Consider the following 21,997-nt stretch of genomic DNA (forward strand, 5'->3'; position numbering starts at 1 on the left):
TTATGAGGAAGTTTTCCTCTCTAGTTTGCACGATATTATTGTGAAAGAGTGTTTATTATTTCAGCAAGCTAGCAATAAGGATCTGTCTGAATATTCCCAACTTTCAGAATGAGTTAGACTACTTTTCATCTCAGCTGGAAAAAAATGGTAAAGAGTATGGCACTCTTATGTCACCTAGTGATCAGTCCTTTCAGTGTGTGTTTGATTTTCAAAGATATCATGATTATAAACATGTTGATGATTATGTTTTATGTGACCAGCTGATTAGAAGTGGAAGTGTTTTTGATAAGGCAAATTGGAATGATGATCTCAACTTACCTCCGGTTTGTGGGAAAGAGAATCATGTTTTTGACAGAGGTAAGAATTGATTTCAGTTTTGATGGCCCAGGGCCATTTATAAGTTGTATATTTTGTACAGTTGCTTTGCTTCAGTTGTGTGGTTTTCAATAAGGTGCCCTGCTGTTTGGGTAGAATAAGGAAGCCCTATTTTTGAAATGAGATGAGAAGAGAAGAATTGAGAGAAGAATGACCCGTCTTTTGGGTGGTCTGCTTAACCAAAGATATCCGGATTCTTGTGTTGATCTTGTAATCAACCATCCCCAGTCAGAGCCACTGTTGGGAGTATTTAAAACTGATTCAAGTTTATAGGCCCATTTCAAAATTTTGCCCTGTATTTCCAAATGATTAAAATAAGTCAGTTTGAATGGCCTAGTTAGCAAGGGGGTAAAATGGAGTCGGTTGATTTTCAGAGGGTAAGGCTTGGGATTCATGTCCTACACCTTTCATTTGGCCTATTCAGTGATGTGCAACTTTCAGGATTCAATTTGGATAAGTTTATGAGGTACCCAGTTTGAGGGGTGAGCTGAAAGTGCATTTTAGGCACAAATGCAGTTTTTATTGAGTAGCCTACTTTGAGCGATTACATCTTTTTCCCTGTTGATCATCATGAAGAAATTCAAAATGGATTCAATTTTATGAATTAATGTGAGTCACCCTACAAAATTTCAGGTCTTGACGAGTCCATTTGCTCAGTTTTCAAAGCCGAATCCGTTTGCAGTTTGTGTGTTTTGGCAAGTCCCTGTTTTGACAGCTAGTCGGAGCCCTGTTTCGCACAAGTGTAAAAGTTGCCTCAGTAAGCATCATGTCAGAATGTTTGTTCTGGGCTAATGTTGGTATAAATGATGAGCTACATTTCAAATTTCAAGCCTCTACCAATCCGTTTGATCAGTTTTCAAAAGAGCTCATTTTGCCATCAAATGCAGTTATCCGTACTTTCAGTGATATATAAGTTAATGTAGCCATTTTTATGAGCGCGTCATTTGCATCCTGTCAGTCTGGTGATCGAACTAAGGATTCAAGAATTTAGTATGTACTTCAAGGTACCTATGTTTCAAATTTGAGGACCTACGGAGGTCGTTTGATATTTTTGAGAAAGGCGTTATTTGTTGCCAGGACATTGACTTCATCAGGTCCGCAGTGTCAACAAAGCCAGTTGGGCATTTTCGGAAATTATTATCTCTTCGCTCGGGACTCATCTTGAGAAACTAATTGGTAGAAGTCATCCTTGTATATTAGAGTACATGCCTATCAGATGGCGAGCTCTAGAAAGATGTTTTGACAGGTTTGAAAATTACGTCTTCGCGATTAAATGCGAAAATTGCGGCGTAATTGCCAGAAGGTTGTAAAATGCAGATTAATGATCCAAAAACGATGTCGATCATTTCCAGAGGTATGCTTGAGGTCCGTGAAGCATTTCAGGGGTCAGTTGCATGAAAACGAATTTTTTTTTAGTCAGACCCACTTTGGGGCCCGACCTGGCTCATGCCTGTGCCGTATTAGTTTATTGGCGACTTTGTTCACTAAGAGATTTTCAGAATATCTAAATATGGATTATAATCATGAGGCATGTCATAAGAGTTCAAGATGTTATTATGAACTTCAGGCAATTTAATATTGGCGAGTTTGGAGCCAAATCCTCCTTCAGCGACAAAGAAGAGCATTAAAAAATGTGAATGCACTTGGCAGCCATGGTGTGAGAAGACCATTTAAACTTTCAAATTAAATGCATTGCCATGTGAAAAGCCATTAACCTTTCAACCAAATTTAATTTGGGAGGTTGAAAGACAAATTCCACAACCTTCCCAGCATTCTCCTTGTTGTGTGTGATGTTTGGGAGTGCATTTTAAAACTCCAGCCAATGCAAACAACAGACCTCTTTCCCCATGTGAAGCTACAACAGTAAAAAGCTTGAAATAACAAATGCCATTGGGCACTCCAGGCTTCTACGTGGCATGGTAAGGAGGCAATCAATAAAAACTTTCATGCAAATTAAATAGCAAGTGTACAGCTATGAATCCTCCCTTGCTGTGTGTGGCTTTGGCAAAAGCTTTCAAACAAATGCAAATAGAAATGGCAGATTGGGCACATTAAATTTTGTAAAATGCACATTGGCAAGCTTAGAGCTATCATCTCCCTTGCTGCACATGAGTTGTTTCTTGAAGTGCATATGGTAAATGAGAAATGTATGGCTGGGAAAGGTTTGATAAACCTTAAACTTAGTGAAATGCAATCTGCTGGTAAAAGACTTCCCTCCTGCAGCCTCCTTCAGCATGGAAATGGTGTGAAATCAAACAGTCCAATGCAAATTGGTAGGTCATGTGGGTAAAGGAATTCCCAAATAAATGCAATGTGGAAGGTGTAAGCCAAATCTCATGACTTTGCCAACATCCTCCATGCTTGAAGTTTGACAAAGAGAAGACTTTATAAACTCCAGTGAATGCACAATGGCAGGTGTATGTGCCAAATTCCTTTGTTATGTGTGAGCTAGAAGGTGGACCATTATGTGGTTGTAGACTTTAACTGCAAAAGACCTCCCTACTGGATGTGTAGATGAGGAAGGCTGCCAAAAACAAATAAATGCCAGTCAAGAGCAAAGCAAATGCTCATGTTGATGTTTGGCAGCAGCATAAACTTGAAGCAAATGCACTTGGCTATTGTAAAGACCACTCCCCACCGTTCTTTGCTAGCATCCTCTCTGTGGTGGTGAAAAGAGACATTGAAATTTTAAAGCAAATGCAATTAGGCGCCATTAAAAACTCAGGAAAAGCTTCAAAAGGGCATTCCCAGGCAAAACGTTTTGTCCCACATTGGCTGGGTGATGAGGTTTTTTGATATTTAAACCAAAATCCACACTCATCTAATATGTCTAAGCCATAAAGTCTTTTGACGGATGGTGCCAATGGGTGCCCAAGGTGGGCCCACATGTGAGCACGGATCCAGAGGTGACGGAGGAGATGACTGGGCGGTGACATGTGGACCCACATAGGCACGCTTTTCGAGGTAGGCATGCAAAATTTTGCAGAGGAAGGATGGGTTAATGAGTGAGTAGGTTCGAGATGGATCAACGGTGCGCGCTATTTCGCGAAAGGAAAATGCACACGAATTACACTTTGCGAAGTTGCGAAAGCCAGTGGCGGGTACAGTCAGCGGTCCAGCAGGCAAGTCCCGGTGAGGTGGCGGTGACGTGGCACATAGTTGGCGCACAGGTGGTAGTCCAGTGGTGATGACGTGGCATTGAGGTGGTGTACATGTGGCGGCCAAGTGGCAGTGACAAAGCAGATGACATGGCAGTGATGAGGTGTCATCCAAGGTGGCATCCGGTCAACCCCATCGACCAATCAGATCCCACCATGTGGAAAAGCTTTAGAGCACATATGGAGGCAAAAAATCAAAATTAAAATGAGTAAATGATATAGTCTAAACTATATTAAATAATTCAAAAATTTAAATGATGTGCACATTGGGGAGTTAATTCGCCCAGGACTCAATTTTTGGCCAAAATATAAAGTGTTATATATTTTCGGAATGCCCTCGAAGTGAGGAATCCGATTATGGGGTTAAGTTTGACAAATGTGGGATATTTTAGAAGAAGTTTCCATGGGAACAAAATTCAGTTAGAGAGAAGATATTTGATATTTTCAGTTGCAGATTTGATTTTCTTCCCTCCTCTTTTTCTTCCCAATTCTTCTCAGTTGTAAGGGTTCCCGAAATTTGGAGAATGGCTCCATTTTTTCATGGCTTCCAATTCTGAGTATTCTTCCAGATTGTACAGAGAAGGGCTATCCTTTCAGTAATGGAGTTCGATTCTTTGCTATAGGTGTTCTTAGCTGCAGGTTCTTGGGTATGTAAGGCATGCACAAATTCACACAGAAGTTGTCTCTGGATTTGTATTTTCATTATATTCAGATCAGATCCTCAAGGAGGATGAGATTTGTTATCTCAAGGAGGTAATTGTGATTGTTTGCAGGGATTCTTCAAGAAAGAATTTAAATTCTGTAATAAATCATGAATAATGGAATATAGTGTTTGGATTTGATATTTTCTGTGAGTGAGCTGAGTAATGCATTTATGCAAGACATTAAATGCATGAATATTTAATAATGAAGATGGATTTGCAGTATAAGGTTTCATTTATAGTTTGATGTGTGACTCTGTTGCCCTTGGATAAGGCACTGATCTTACAAGTTTGGGGATGTCTTTCAGATCAAACAATTTAAAATATAAATCTATTTCCCTTTATGTTTAGGGGTGTGTTCTTCTCATTCCAAGCTCTGTTTTCATTTATGATTTATACAAATCTAGCCAATCTATAGTGTGTTCCTAATTTGGTGAGCTTGTGGAATGGTTTGTCTGCTCATTGTTGATGCAGTCTTATGTTTGTGATTATTGTATTCAATGCATCAAAAGGGTTTCCCCACCTAGGTCTAGTAGAACTTGAAGTGTAGGAGGATCATTAGGATCCTATGTTATGTTGTCCAAGCCTTGAGGTGTTTCATTGATTGAGATCGGCTATCTCATAGATAGATTTGCAGATGTCTTGGGTTATCACTTTTGGTGAACAACAACTAGCATCACATTCTACTTGAAAGATCTTGTTGAAGTCAGGTAAGGCAAGGACTGGTTGTTTTGCAACTTTTCTCTTCAATGTTTTAAAATAATTATCTGCTTCTTCTATCCAACTAAACTTGCACTTTTGTCCTCCCTTTATTGTGTTAAGCATAGGGGCACAAATATGACTAAATCCTCTTATAAACTTCCTATAGAATGTATCTAAGCCATGGAAACTCCTAACATCATTCATTATCCTAGGTGTAGGCCAACACAATATGGCACACACCTTTTCTTGATCCATTTTCAATTCACCATATGAGATCACCAATCCCAAGTAAATGATCTCTTCCTACATAAAGAAACACATTTCCAAGTTGATCATTAATTTTTCTTCATATAATCTCCTTAGGACCAGGTCTACATGCTTTAGATGTTCTCCTTTGGTTTGACTGAAACCTAGAATGTCATCTAGGTAGACTAACAAATTTCCCTATGAAATCCCTTAAGATTTCATTCATTAACCTCATAAAGGTACTAGGTGCATTGGATAAGCCAAAGGGAATGAATTTCCACTTATATAACCCCGCATTTGTTTTAAAGGCATTTTTCCATTCATCTCCTGACCTAATCCTAATATGATGATAGCCACTTTTTAAATCAATTTTTGTAAAATATCTAGCACCCCCCAAATAATCTAACAAATCCTCAATCCTAGGCATGGGAAACCTATTCCTGATAGTAATCTTGTTGATAGCTCTTGAATCGGTGCAAAGCCTCCAAGTGCCTTCCTTATTGGGTGCCAAGTTTGCAGGGATTGCACATGGGCTCAAACTTTTTCCAACCAATCCGGATTCCAACAATTTTTCAACATGTTTTGCCATCTCAATATTTTGATTCTTTGTGAGCTTGTATGCTTCTTTATTAAGCAATGTGGATCCCGGTATAAGGTCTATACAATGGTTTATGTCCCTCATGGGAGGTAGTGACCTTGTCATTGTTGGCAATATAACAAGGATATTGAGAAGGTTGTTGATGTTTATGGACATAACTAATTAAAGATGTTTTACTGTCTTGATATTATTATTTTGTCATTGATGTCAAGAAATTGATTTTCTAATTCAGTATGATGTTGCCATATCTTAAGAAATATGATATGAAGATTATAAAGAAGTTGGTAAAGACACAGGAAAGAATATGATGAATAAAGGGATAAGTTATTCAATGGGCAACTCTACCGAGTCAGACAATGATGAGATCTTGAAGTTTTAGATTGTTTTAACATCATACATATGTTGTAAAATGTAAAGGTTAATACTACACTATGTTATCAGGCAAAGAACCTAGTCAATAAACCCTAAGGTTATCGCAGTCAGTTAATGAAGACAAAATGTCTACCGAGTAAAGTTTAGTATTCACCGAGTTGTAACCGAGCTATAACAGAATGCATTGAATGTTTACATGTGATATTTAATGAAAGAAGCTAATGAACTAGAGCGGATCAATGATTGGCAAGCCATGGAAGAAGTTTGTTAACAAATCTAAGGTAATGGAAAGTCGGCAAGAAGATTTACAGCTCAGATTCAACCGCATTACCCTAACACAAGTTCCAACATGATTGTGCAAGTTTCGAGGCATGGTAAAACATTTTTCAGATCATAAGATACAATGAACCTGGAAAAGATTGAAGATCTGATGGCTATGATTGATCATCAGAAATGTGATCAAGGAGATTAAGCAGTTAGATGATTGTTTATAAATAAGGAACTGTTGATAAACAGTGGATGCAGGCAAGTGTATGCACAGGGATGCTACATAGTGATCACCGAGCATAGAAGCTTGAAGACCTGTTGGAATAACAACGTATTGATGCCCAACAGATAAATAAGATTAGTTCTATGTCTAGATTGTGTTGAACAAATAAGAATCTGCTTTAGCATTTTAGATGTGAAGTTGCAGATAGATTGCATTACTATTAGCTTGTGAAAGTTATAGGAAATCTCTTAACCAAGTGGACTTAACATTCTTATAAGTTAATCCTCTAACAAGGTGACATTCAAAATGAGTGTTTGAAATCCTTTGACAAGGTCACTTCTAACAAAGTGAAGATCCTAACAGATCTGAGGGAAATCCCTTAACCAGGTCACATCTAGCAATGTGTTTTGTAATCTTTAATAGGATTGGCTTTTAACCGAACATACTCTAGAAGAGTATATTTCTTAGTGGGTCCAAAATCCCATAGTGGTTTTTCCCTATTTGGGTTACCACATTAAGTCTGGTGTTATGAGGTTTATATTGTTCATATGCTTTTGAGTTTGCATGTTTGATAGTTTTTATTCTATGACTGATATATGTTACCGAGGTAGAATCTAATGTTTTCATTGATGATTAAGTTTGTATGATTCACCCCCCCCCTCTCATCTTGTTTCATATCGGATCTGTACTTATATTAAGTATCAGAACTATCAATTGGTATCAGAGCTTTAGACTCTGAAAGGAAAGTTTAAAGGCACTTGAGTTAAAGATCCAAACATGTATAAGAGGGATGCACCTAAGTTGAATAAGTCAAGTTTCTCTACATGGCAGAAAAGGATGAAGCTACATCTATCAGGAGTTGGAGAATATGCTATATACTATCTGGAGAATGATTTTGTTACACACAGCACCTATCCATTGACTATGGAAGAGATAAAGGAAAAGCAATAACACATTCAAGCAATGATTGAAATAACATCTGCATTGACCGATTCTGAGTTTAATGATCTAGAAGGCTGCAATGATGTGAAGGCTATGTGGACTAAGCTCATATCTGTATATGGAGGAGATGAACATGTTCAAAGAGAAAAAGTTGATAGTCTAAGAGGACAACTTGAATCTATGAGGAAGAATGAAGGTGAGAACATAACTCAGTACAGTACAAGACTAAAGGAGATTGTAAATCAAATCAAGGGAGTAGGAGGAACTATTGAAGAAAAGGATGTGACAAGTAAGTTGTTAAGAACCCTTCTACCTGCCTATGCAATCTGAGTCTCTGCAATCAATGAATTGAGGTCTATACCTAATATGTCAGTTTCCTTGGATGCTACTATTGGTAAGCTACATGCATTTGAGTTAAGTAATTTTGATAAAAGTGGGTCATCGGTAAATAAAGTTGAATCTGCATTTAGTTCTTTTCATCTGAATGAATCTAATGATTACAATGAAAGAAAGTATAAGTACTCTGGAGGAGATCATAGTGGAGCAAGTGAAAGATTTTGTAAGAACATGGAGGAGGTACACAAACTGTATGAAGAAATCAGAAAGCAAGAAGAGTTTGAAGCACTATTGCCAAAAGGTTACCAAGAGGCAAAGGTAAGTATAAGGGAAAACAACCCTTGAAATTTTTTAATTGTGATAAGATTGGACATATGGCTTCTAACTATCCTGACAAAGATTTCACTGAAAAGAGAGATTACCGAGATGACAGATAGAAAGATAATCATTACAGAGGTCACTGAGACTTCAAAAGAAGAGATAGAAAGACCTGCTTAATTGCTAATGAGGAATCTGAAGATGATAAATCAAATGAGACTGATATAGAGGAAGTTGTTTATGTGGCTGTCAAGGATGGATCAGATGAAGAAAGGTATGAAGAAAAAGCCCTAATATCTCACATAAACACTAATGATTCTTAGATTATAGATAGTGGATGCTCACATCATATGACAGGAGATAAACACAAGTTTGTTATGTTAGAAGATTATGATGGAGGCTATGTTAGATTTGGTAATGATGCACCATGTTCGGTAAGAGGTAAAGGATCCATAACACTTCTTGATAAAGCAAGATGCAATGATGTTTATTGGGTTGAAGGTTTGAAATATAATTTGTTGAGTGTAGCACAGCTAAACAACACAGGTTACCGAATAGAATTTTAGAAAGGAATTGTCAAAGTTTATGACAAAAATGGAAAGTTAGTTGCTATCGGGACACAAACAAAAGGTAATACATTTCACCTTGACTCTACTCACAACAAGTGCTTGCATGCAAAGATTGATAACACCTGGTTATGGCATAAAAGGTTTTGTCATGTTAATTTTGATAATCTGATCAAGATAAGTAAGAAGCATAGAGTAAGAGGTCTACCGAGTCTTGAAAAACTTGAGAATGCCATGTGCCGAGGATGCCAAATGGGAAAGATGCCAAGATCTAGCTTTACAAGTAAGTCCTACACTTCTAAGCGAATTTTAGATCTTGTACACACTAATCTTTGTGGTCCTATGAAAGTTCAAAGTTATTATGGTGATAAGTATTTCATATTATTTGTGGATGATTATTCAAGGATGATGTCAGTAATGTTTTTAAAAGAAAAATCAGAAGCTTTTCAAATGTTTAAGTGGTACAAGGCTAGAGTTGAAAATGAAACAGGAAGACAACTGAAATGTCTTAGATCAGATAGAGAAGGAGAGTTCACATCTGATGAGTTCAACCTATTTTGCAATGATCATGGTATTAAAAGACAAGTCTCTACACCAAGGACTCCACAACAGAATGGAATAGCTGAAAGAGGAAACAGATCTATTGTGGATTGTGCTAGAACACTGATGATTGAGAAGAAGGTTCCACAAACATTTTGGAGAGAAGTAATAAGCACATCTGTTTACACCCTAAACCGAGTTCAATTGAATAAAGGTACTTTAAAGACACCTTATGAAATTTGGTATGGCAAGAAACCTAATGTAAGTTATTTTAAGATCTTTGGAAGCAAATGCTATGTTCATAAAGATGATAGAAATGGCAAGTTTGATCAGAAAAGTGAAGAAGGAACATTTCTAAGATATTCTTCTAGAAGCAAAGCATTTAAATGTCGGATCAAATCATCTAACAAAATAGTAGAAAGTGCAAATGTGAAAATTGATGAATTTGCAGAAAGAACTGATGACAAGAATTCCAAAGAACCAGAAGACTATGATGAATTTGTCTATGTGCAACCGAAAAGTCCTACCAAGATAACTGTTGAAGGAAATGAGGAAGATATCCAGTTACCGAGTGATGAAGAGGATCATACAGAGCCTACCGAGCCTGTATTAGCCAAATATGTCAGAAGACATCATGCACCAAGTCAGATTATAGGAGATAAGGATGATCTAGTGATGACAAGAAACAAACTGAGACATAACACATGTTTGATATCTGAATTTGAACCAAGAATAGTAAAAGAGGCATTCAACAATGAAGATTGGATGAATGCTATGACTGAAGAGATTGATCAAATCAAGAAGAATGACACATGGACACTAGTCCCAAGACCTAAGGACAAAAATGTAATTAGTACAAAGTGGATCTTCAGAAACAAGCTAAATGAGAAAGGAGAGGTCATTCAGAACAAAGAAAGATTGGTTTGCAAAGGTTATGCCCAAGAAGAAGAAATTGATTATGGTGAGACTTTTGCACCTATTGCCAGACTTGAAGGAGTTAGAACATTGCTAGCATATGCTGCTTTCAAAAACTTCAAGGTATATCAAATGGATGTCAAATCTGCATTTTTGAATGGAATATTAGAAGAAGAAGTTTTCATTGAACAACTTGAAGGATTTGTTGAAGACAATAATAAAGATCAGGTATGTAAATTGAACAAAGCTTTATATGGTCTAAAACAAGCACCTAGAGCATGGTATGAAAGACTGCACTCTTATTTGATTAAGATTGCTTTTATAAGGACAAGTGAGAACAACAACATGTACATGAAGAACGATGAAAATGGAATACTAATCTCAGCCATATTTGTTGATGATGTTATATTTTGTGGAAATGACTCTTTATGCAAGAACTTTGGTAATGAAATGAGCAAAGAATTTGAGATATCATTAATCAGTGAGATAAAGTATTTTATAGGCTTACAAATACTGCAAATGAAAAATGAAATTTTCATTACTCAATCCAAATACATAAATGAAATCTTGAAGAAATTTGGAATGGAGGATTCAAAGCCAGTAAGTACTCCTATGACTACAAACTGCAAACTATCAAAGAATGATGAATCTGCATCTATTGATGAGACACTCTACTGATCCATGATTGGAAAACTACAATATGTTGTTCACAACAAGCCTGATATAGCACATGCAGTAGGTATTGTTGCAAGATTCTCTACAGATCTTAAGGAAATACACATGACAGCAATCAAAAGAATTTTCAGATACTTGAAAGGCACTGAAGATTATGGCTTAGTATATCAGAAAGGAAATGGTTTTGATTTGAAAGTCTATACTGATGCTGATTGGTCAGGCAACATTGATGACCAGAAAAGCACAAGTGGAGGAGCTTTCTTCTTAGGAGAAAGACTAGTGAGTTGGCTTAGCAAGAAACAAGGATGTGTTTCTCAGTCAACTGCCGAAGCTGAATATGTTGCTGCAGCACTGAATTGTACCAACATTGCATGGATCAAACAATTGTTGGAAGGTATAAATGAGAAAGTTACCAAGCTAGTAACTATATTCTGTGACAATACTAGTGCCATTAATATTTCAAAGAACCCTGTTATGCACTCTAAGACAAAGCACATATCTATCAAATATCATTATCTTAGAGAAGAAGCTCATGAAAAGAAAGTGGTGTTGGAATATGTTAACACAAAGGAACAAATAGTTGATATCTTCACCAAGCCACTACCAAAGGACACTTTTGAATATCTCAGAAGTAAGTTAGGGGTCCTACCCCTATCTCTTACTCACTGACCGAGTTCGATGAAAGCATCACTTCGATGAATCTATTGAATATCTTTTAGGGAGCTGATGCTGGAGTGATACACTTTAAGAATGTTTTTCTGAAAGTGTACTGGAACAATATTGGGATATATAGAAAATGATACAGGGAACAGGAATTGTAAACAAATGCTTTGACTGAGACTTAGTTGATACACATCAATAGGGAATAACTTCTTACAGAAACAACTTATTATTAGTTCTTTTCATTTTGGCATTGTTGTCAAAGGGGGAGAAGACCTACCCAAGGAGGAGAAGACTACCAGGAGGAGAAGACCTGAGAAGATTGAGAAGAGAAGTCTGATGTATGGGGGAGAGCATTTTAGCATTTCAGAATCACAGCAATCTGAATTCTTAACGGTCAAATCAATTGGTTTTGCCATCAATGCCAAAGGGGGAGATTGTTGGCAATATAACAAGGATATTGAGAAGGTTGTTGATGATTATGGACATAACTGATTAAAGATGTTTTACTATCTTGATATTATTATTTTGTCATTCATGTCAAGAAATTGATTTTCTAATTCAGTATGATGTTGCCATATCTTAACAAATATGCTATGAAGATTATAAAGAAGTCGATAAAGACACAGGAAAGAATATGATGAATAAAGGGATAAGTTATTCAATGGGAAACTCTACCGAGTCAGACAATGATGAGATCTTGATGTTTTAGATTGTTTTAACATCATACATATGTTGTAAAATGTAAAGGTTAATACTACACTATGGTATCAGGCAAAGAACCTAGTCAATAAACCCTAAGGTTATCATAGTCGGTTAATGAAGATAGAATGTCTACTGAGTAAAGTTTAATATTCACCGAGCTATAACCGAGCTATAACAGAATGCATTGAATGTTTACATGTGATATTTAATGAAAGAAGTTGTTGAGCTGGAGCAGATCAATGATTAGCAAGCCGTGGAAGAAGTTTGTTAACAAATCTAAGGCAATGGAAAGTCAGGAAGAAGATCTATAGCTTAAATTGAACCGCATTACCCTAACACAAGTTCCAAGATGATTGTGCAAGTTCCAAGGCAGGGTAAAACATTTTTCAGATCGTAAGATACAATCAACCTGGACAAGATTGAAGATCTGATGGCTATGAATGATCATGGGAAATGTGATCAAGGAGATTAAGTAGTTAGATGATTGTTTTTAAATAAGGAACTGTTGATAAACAGTGGATGCGGGAAAGTGTATGCACAGGGATGCTACATAGTGATCATTGAGCACAAAAGCTTGAAGACCTGTTGGAATAACAAAGTATTGATGCCCAGCAGATAGACAAGATTAGTTCTATGTCTAGATTATGTTGAACAAATAAGAATCTGCTTTAGCATTTTAGATGTGAAGTTGCAGATAGATTGTATTACTGTTAGCTTGTGAAAGTAACAGGAAATCTCTTAACCGAGTGGACTTAACAGTCTTATAAGTAAATCCTCTAACAAGGTGACATTCAAAATGAGTGTTTGAAATCCTTTGACAAGGTCACTTCTAACAAAGTGAAGATCCTAACAGATCTGAGGTAGATCCCTTAACCGGGTCACATCTAGCAATGTGTTTTGTAATCTTTAATAGGATTGACTTGTAACTGAGCATACTCTAGAAGAGTATATTTCTTAGTGGGTACGAAATCCCATAGTGGTTTTTCCCTATTTGGGTTTCCACGTTAAATCTGGTGTTATGAGGTTTATATTGTTCATATGCTTTTGAGTTTGCATGTTTGATAGTTTTTATTCTATGACTGATATATGTTACCGAGGTAGAATCTGATGTTTTCATTGATGATTAAGTTTGTATGATTCACCCCCCCCTCTCATCTTGTTGGCTATCAGATCTGTACTTATATTAAGTATCAGAACTATCAGTCATGCCATCAGAGATGACACCCTTGTATTTCTCTAGTAGTTGTTGCACTGCATGGTCAATCAACCTCAATCTATCCTCTTTCTTATCCTCGGACTTCTCCACCTTTGTTACTGTTGGAATAGGGATAAGGGAATAATAGACCATGTCTACATTTTGCATGTTCTTCATGAACTTCTTCCCTCCTAATATCAACACCTTGGCTTCCTTTTGTTTGGTTTCCTCCTCACTCTCAATTAAAGGTAGCAACTCAATTATGAGGCCCTACCTCGATTCAGTCTAGCATTTCAGTGATTTTCATGTTGAGATTATTATGGATACTTTATTTTTATGCACTATGTATTTTGAACTTATATGATTCCATGAGTTGGATAACATTGATGTATGTTGATGCTTCATTTATATGCTTTATGATATAGAACTCTAGATGATTCTAGAATAGGATAAATTTGAGATGATATATGTCATTATTGGATTTGCAGGACTTTACTATGATGATAGAAGTAGGATGCAAGTTTTATGTATGGGTTAAAATTATGAGAATTATGATAATTGCTTATGTGGAGTTGTTTATATGTAAGATGTATTGAATTGTTTAAATGTTATATTGTATGTAGAGTGTTTAATGTGTATTCGTATTTGTGTGTTTTATATTATATGAGGTTATTTGGAATTACTAATGTGTAATTGAGATGCGCAGGAAAATTATCCATGTGACCATGGAAACATTATGGAGAACCAAACCTAGACCTATGTACGTTCGTAAAACCAGGGTTTGTCTATTTGGAGAGACAACACCCCATTTGTTTAGTATTTTATTTGTGAAAGTGGATGTTGCATGTGCGTTAGATTGAATTTATGTATTTGTATAAATCCAACAAGAGACAAAATTTCATGTATAATTCCGTAAAAGTATTTTTATTGTGTCACTTGACACATGTGTTGATTTATGTTTTGATTTTTGAATTGTCTCTTGGAGGGAGTTGTTTAACAATAGCTTTTTCAAATAAATTAATGTGGTTCTATATTTTTCTAGGGTAGAGAATCTTTTGGGTGGTCAACTTAGGTTTGACCCGAAATTAACTTCAGATGGGTTTAAAAAGGGTTAAATGGACTCCTAGGGGTAGTTTAAAAGTGGTTCCTAAAGCCCATAAGGTATACCTAAGGGTTAGGAGTAATTTTAGGCATGTGACAACTCCCATGTGGCTGTTTAGTCACTCTAAAAAGTGAGTTTTCTAAGATGTGCGAAAATTGAATTTAGAAGGCTTCATCTGAGTTGTTAACTTTCCTTTTTGATGAGAGATCCCTTCTAATCTTTTTTCTGACTTTTCCTTTTTCAATTTTAGAAACTTGTGATAACTCTCACTGAGGTCTTCTTAGGCAAGAATGAGAGATTTTTTGGGTAATCACCCACTCTCCATTTTTGGAGACAAGGAATTTTGAAAGAAAAGATAGATTTGGTTTTAGGAAATTGGCTAAGTGTAGAGAAGCAAGGAATTGTGGAATTGGGCTACTCATCCTCAACTAATTCTAGCATACCTTTAGGTAGTTGAAGGTTGGTTAAATTTCTCTTTGTATTGGTTTTATATTGCATGTTATGTTGAAAAGATTTGCTTGTGTGAAAAGGCTAGTTTCTTCTATTTTTCCCTTGTGAAATTTTATTTTGGGTGCTACATTTTACTCTTGTGTACATTCTGTGTTTGGGGAGTAACCAAGGCCTCCTACTCTTGGGAGAGAGGATGGTCTTGTGGGTGGTAGAATTTTGACATCCCTCGAGTGAAAGACTCTCGTTAATAGAGTGATCTCAAGGGATTCCTATGTGACCCTTGCTGCATGGTTTGTTTATGCATTTGGGGGTCATAAGGAGGGAAATAAGGCATGAATGCCTTGGGGGCATAAGGATGTGGGGTTGTTATACATATAATGTATTTGGTTTTCCATGAGGTGGCTTTGTGTTTTACCATACTTGTAGTCTCCTCAGGGTACTTGGTCCACTACCACCCTTGAAAAGACATCACAATGTGTGGTGCAGTGTGGCCTAGGTTGGGAATGTGTATGTGATTGTTTTTCCCATGTTTTATTGCATTTGCATGTGTGTAACCTTTCTAGGGCTTGGTTCTCCAAGCTTGGGGGTGGCTACTAATTAGCCTAGGCTGGGAGGTGAGCACTCCATGGTCATAGCTTTGATTATATTGCAGGTTGTCGGAAGAAAAGAATAGGACTAGTGGAAGTTTGCTGGAGTTATTTGATGCAGAAAAATATTTGTAAATGTAAATATTATTCTTTGAAAGTCCTCATTTATTAGAAATGAGAGACCTATTTGTAAAGTGATGATAGTGTCTTTTAAATGTACTTAAAAGAAATGAAATATTTTATTATGCTTTACTACAAAAATGAAATGAATATTTCTAGATTAGTTTCTAAAGTTCTGAAAAAATAATATCTGATGTGTATATGATAATTCAAAAAACAAGAAATTTACTTTATTCCTTATGCATTTAAAATGAAATAAAATAGGAAAGGAATGAAATAGCTTCGCATGCATGTAGTAGGCTGGAAATAAAACCTAAAATTTAGATCTATTTATGGAAGTGCATATTTAGTTTTATTTAAATTTGTTATTTGCTTATTTGTAGAAAATAAAAATCTAGAAGTTAAATAGACTATTTGTTTTAAATAATCTCATAATCTATAGTTGCTACTTAAATTTATTTGGATTTCAGTCCATCTTTTATTACAGAAAATATGCATACCTCTATGATTAAATTTAAATACTAACTAATTTACCTAGTTGCTATTAAATTTATTAAATTTTGTCAATTATATAGTTGTTAGAATTATTAAATTTTGTCACTTGTTTATGTGCAGAAAATAAAATCTATAGTTGAACAGATTAATTGAAATAAATAATTTCTAGAGTTGTTGTTCTAAGTATATTTAATTCTATTATTTATTTTATTTTTGTAGAAAGTAAATCTATATTTAAATATTCTATCTATATTTTTTAGCAACTAGGTTTTTGATAAAAGGAAATAAATACAATGATTTAAATATGAAGAATTTATCCAATCTGTTAGTATGTTTCAGAATATATATTTACATAGAAAGCCTATGCCCTAGATACACCATATATATATATATATATATATATACATATACATATATATACATATATATGTATATGTATATATATATATGTATATATATGTATATGTATATGTATATATGTATACATATGTATACATATATATACATATGTACATATACATATATATACATATATATGTATACATATATATACATATATACATATACATATACATATATATACATATATATGTATATATATATATCTATATAAGTATATATATATATATATATATATATATATATATCTTTTGCACCTATTTAATAACAAAATATATATATATATATTTTAAAATCTTTATTTTATTTTATTTTAAATGGTGGGGTAAGGTTCAGGCCGAACCATTGTGAATAGCACAGTGGACGGCGCGGCTAGGAGGGAGCTGCCACTGTGGAAACCCACAGTGAGCGGCACCCTCGAGGACACTCGCCGCCGCCGCCCTTAGCACTTTCCCTTCCCCAAACCCCCGCCATATTGCCATGGCCGTTGTTCCACCATGGTTTCACTCGCCCCCACTGCATAATACAAAGAAACAAGAAAAGAATAAAACCCTAGCCCGGGTAGGGTTAGGGAAAATAAAAGAAAAGAAGAATTTTTTTTTAAAAAATAGGGTATTTTTAAAGATGTATTCTTAATTAGGGTTTGCATGGGTATACTATAAATATGAGAAAGTTATTATAATATTTCAATATATATAAATATATAGAGAGATTGAAAATATGAATAGATAGGGAAAACTTTAGATTAAATATTTATTTAAGTGTTTATAGTTATATATGTTTTAAAAAAACATATGGCGGATATTTGGTTGATAAACATAAGGATATTTAATATATATATATATATATATGTTTAAATTTAAAATACTTTTGAAATCCAATCTTTTAGAAACTTTATAATAAATTGGGTAAGATTATTTTGGCTATGGGGAGATATTTAAACTTATAGGAAAATATTCATTTATGAAATTAATTGGCCCTTTAGTCGATTTAATTTAAGCACATTTTAATTATTGATTGGAATGAATTTTAGACATTATATACTTATTCGAGATTAATTTTATCTACGTCAATTAATTGACTAAATTAATTTATTGATTAAAATCAACGAGATGATAAATATATCGTTTAAGTGTTCCACATTTGATCTAAATTAAATTCACTTACTTGAGTTAGTGATTTAAGTAACTCAAATGTAGTTAAGCCAAAAACTTACTAGAGCATTTCATATTTGCAAAATTTAAATGTTTTAAGTTGTGATTTAAAATTTTTTTTTATCTCGTTCTTGCCCTAAAGTTTGGGCATGACATTTTGGTATCAGAGCAAGGTTTCCAACACTATGAACCTTTCTCCATTACGTTTCTCTTTAATTATATAATTTTTTAGGATATTTAAATTTAATTAATTAAATATTTTTCCAAAGAAATTAGTTATTTAATTTATTTTATTTTATTTTATCTTAAGGATTCTTCTAACTACGTGACAAGCTCGCAAGCGCGGAAGGGGTCCTAGGCGTGAACGCATAGCACGCGAAGAGGTAGATAGGGAGGATTCAGTTCTAGAAGTGAACCCAGAGGCTCCTCTCGAACAACCAGTTGACCCAAACCGAAACATATTAGAAGCACTTCAGAACCTAATTGGTATAGTCCAAAATAGGTTTCTAGCAGAGGATCATCATGTTGAAAATCAGAACTCAGGGAGTCATAGATTGACAGATAGGGAACGGAGCAGGAGTCCACCTCCTATTCCTGTAGAGAGTCAGGGTGGGAATGACCTAGAGTCTGTGCACCTACCAGGACCACCTCCAGTGGCAGAGACAATGTATTATGAGAGATCTCATCGGGAGCTAGGGGATCTTATCAGGGAGGTTATGTGCCTCCAGCCACTGTCTTTTGGGGGATCTACCGATGGGGTAGAAGCTGAGGCATGGCTTTTGAGCCTTGAGAGGTGCTTTACATTGTGCTCTTATGAGAGCAATCTAAAGGCACGTGTAGCAGTCCATCTGTTGAGAGGAACGACCTCCACGTGGTGGAGACAGGAGGAATACAAGTGTGGTTTAGTTCTTGATACTCTTACATGTGAGATTTTTACAGAGAGGTTCAGGGAGAGGTTCTTGTCAGAACATTATAGACAACGTAGGATAGATGAGTTTCATGACCTCCAGCAAAAGGGTCTCTTAGTGACCTAGTACGAGAGAAAATTCTTTGAGCTCTTGCCATATGTGGACTATCTGAAGGATGAGAAACTTCTTGTTAACCATTTTATCAGAGGGTTGAATGCTAGCATAGTAGGATCAGTGAGGATGTCAGCTCTAGGGAGCCTTCGAGTTGCCGTGGAGAAGGCACTGATAGAAGAGGATATTTAGGTCAGACCACAGGATATTAGGGATCGGTTCCAGAATTGAAACCCTACACCCAAGACATATGGATTTCAGAAAACCCATTGGAAGGGAAATAACATAAACTCACAGGGGTTCTCCAAACCCCCTCCTCCACAACAATCATAATAGAACCAAAGGCAAAAGCCTCTACAGTATCAGCAGGGTACAAAGCCCAAGCAGTGGAAGTCTTAGGGTCAGAGGTGAGATCAGAGAGCTCAGGTTCCTTACACACCTCTGATGAGGACTCAGCAGTCCTCCAGGGGTGGGTACAGTGGATCTAACAGGACAGGGGGACAGGCTTTCTCTAGGCCTCAAGGTGCCCAGTTTCAGGCACGTGGTGCTTTCTTTACATGTAGAGCCATGGGGCATATGGCGAGGGATTGTCCTTAGGGTCAGATAGCAGGAAATTAGTGGATGGCTGCATCAGAGCCTACGGTTGGAGACATGGGCAGGTCCCATAGAGTCTTTGCAGCGGTGGACAACCGCCGGGCTAAACACTAGGCCACAATCATTGAAGATGTAGGCATGATCAAAGGTATCCATGTATCTATATTATTTGATTCAGGAGCTACTGACTCCTTTATATCTCCATTGGTTATGGAGTGTTGAGGGCTAGTGGCAACTAGATAGGGTGTTAGTTGGGAAGTGGAGTTAGCTTCAGGGGCTAGAGTGTCAGTGGAATCAGAGGTTAGGGAATGTCAGCTGCAGATTGGCAATACCACCACCCTAGTAGACCTTAGAGTTACACCACTTTGATCTTATGGTATCGTACTTGGCATCGATTGGATTTATACCCACAAAGCCAAGATGGATTACCACCAAAAGGAAATTGAGTGTGAGGATGATCATGGTTTGCCCATAGTAATCACTAGGATTCAGAGACCCGTGTCTCTTCATATGATCTCTGCAATGCAGCTTAGGCAGAGCATGCGAGAGGGATGTTATCTTTTTGCCTTCACCATTAGTGATAGGGAGGAAGAGGATGAAAAGGAAACATAAATTGATGATCATCCTATCCTTAAGGGATATTCAGACATGTTTCCCTTAGAGCTACCTGGAATGCCGCCTTGTAGAGAGATTGACTTTCATATAGGCCTTGTACTAGGAGATGAGCCAGTTTCCAGAGCACCTTATAGGATGACCACAAATGAACTTAGTGAGCTCAAGATGCAGCTTGAGGAACTACTAGAGAAGGGTCACATTTGTCCAAGTGTATCCCCTTGGGGTGCACCAGTCATCTTCATGAAGAAGAAGGACAAATCTCTCTGATTATGCATGGATTATCGTCAGTTGAACAAAGTAACCATCAAGAACCAATATCCTTTGCCCAGAATTGATGATTTATTCGACCAACTTTAGGGTGCCAAAGTATTTTCCAAAATTGACTTAAAGTTAGGATACCATCAGTTGAGAATAGTGGAGAGTGATATCCACAAGACTGCATTTCACACTAGATATGGCCACTATGAGTTCATCATGGTTCCATTTGGGCTTATGAATGCTCCATCTATTTTCATGAGCCTCATGAATAGGGTATTCCGCACATTTCTAGACTGCTTTGTGATTGTGTTCCTCGATGATATATTGATATATTCTCAGAATGAGAAAGAGCATGAGGAGCACCTGAGACAGGTTTTGCAGTGTTTGAGGGACAATCAGTTGTTTGGCAGTTTGTCAAAGTGTGCTTTCTTTCGATCAAAGGTCAAGTACCTTGGGCACGTTATTTCTAGTGATGGGATCTCAGTTGACCCATCAAAGATTAGAGCTATTATGGATTAGCCAGCTCCAACCAATGTGACAAAGGTCAGGAGCTTCATGGGCTTAGCAGGTTATTATCGATGCTTTGTTGAGGGATTCTCTAGAGTCCCACATCCTATTACTTCTCTTCAGCATAAAGGAAAGAAATTTGAGTGGATAGAGAAGTGCGAGAGGGCCTTTCAAAATCTTAAAAAGGCACTTACTAGTGCACCTATCCTTGTAGTACTAGATCCCTCAGCTAACTTCATGGTTTGCATAGATGCTTCCCTAGAGGGTTTAGGAGCAGTCCTTATGCAGGATGGTAGGGCTATAGCTTTTGAGTCTAGGAAACTTAAGACTCATGAGCTTAACTACTCCACTCATGACCTTGAGCTTGCAGCAGTAATGCATGCACTTGTGAGGTGGAGACACTTCCTTTTGGGTCATCATTTTGAGCTTCATTCAGATCATTAGAGTCTTCAATACATATTCACTCAATTGAACCTTAATGCACGATAGAGGAGATGAATGGAGTTCTTGTGCGAGTATGATTTTGATGTTCACTACATCAAAGTGAAATAAAACGTAGTTGCAGATGCTTTGAGTAGGGGACGTCATGAGGTATACACCATATCTATGGGCACGGATTTGAGAGACCATATATTGCAGCAGTTGCCAGAAGATGGGTGGCATTCAGAGGTTTGTCAGGTGATACGATCTTAGGATACTCTGGAAGGGAAATATGTGGATTATACTTTGGAGTGCGATGGACTATTATGCCATAGAGGGCGCATCTATGTACCTTCTTCTGGGGGATTGCAAGAGTTCATTGTCATGAGGGCTCATAGAGCTTCTTATGAAACACATCCCGGAGTAAAGAAGATGCATGTTGACTTGAGACAATTATATCATTCTCCAGGAATGCGGCAACTCATTGTTGAGTTAGTAGCCCGATGCCTCGAGTTTCAAAGAGTCAAGGCAGAGCACTGCCATCCAGGTGGGTTGCTCCAGTCTCATGCTATACTAGAGTGGAAGTGGGATACTATATCCATGGATTTCATCATTGGTCTTCCTATGTCATCTTGTCGCCATGATTCCATCTTGGTGACAGTTGACAAGTTAACCAAAGTGACCCACTTTTCACCAGTTCGGAGTACCTTCACAACACCAACAGTAGCATAGGTGTTCTTGCGAGACATTTTCAGACTTCATGGCCTTCCATGCAAGATTATT

This window comes from Cryptomeria japonica, chromosome 7 (assembly GCF_030272615.1).
Source record: "Cryptomeria japonica chromosome 7, Sugi_1.0, whole genome shotgun sequence".
Taxonomy (NCBI): Eukaryota; Viridiplantae; Streptophyta; class Pinopsida; order Cupressales; family Cupressaceae; genus Cryptomeria; species Cryptomeria japonica.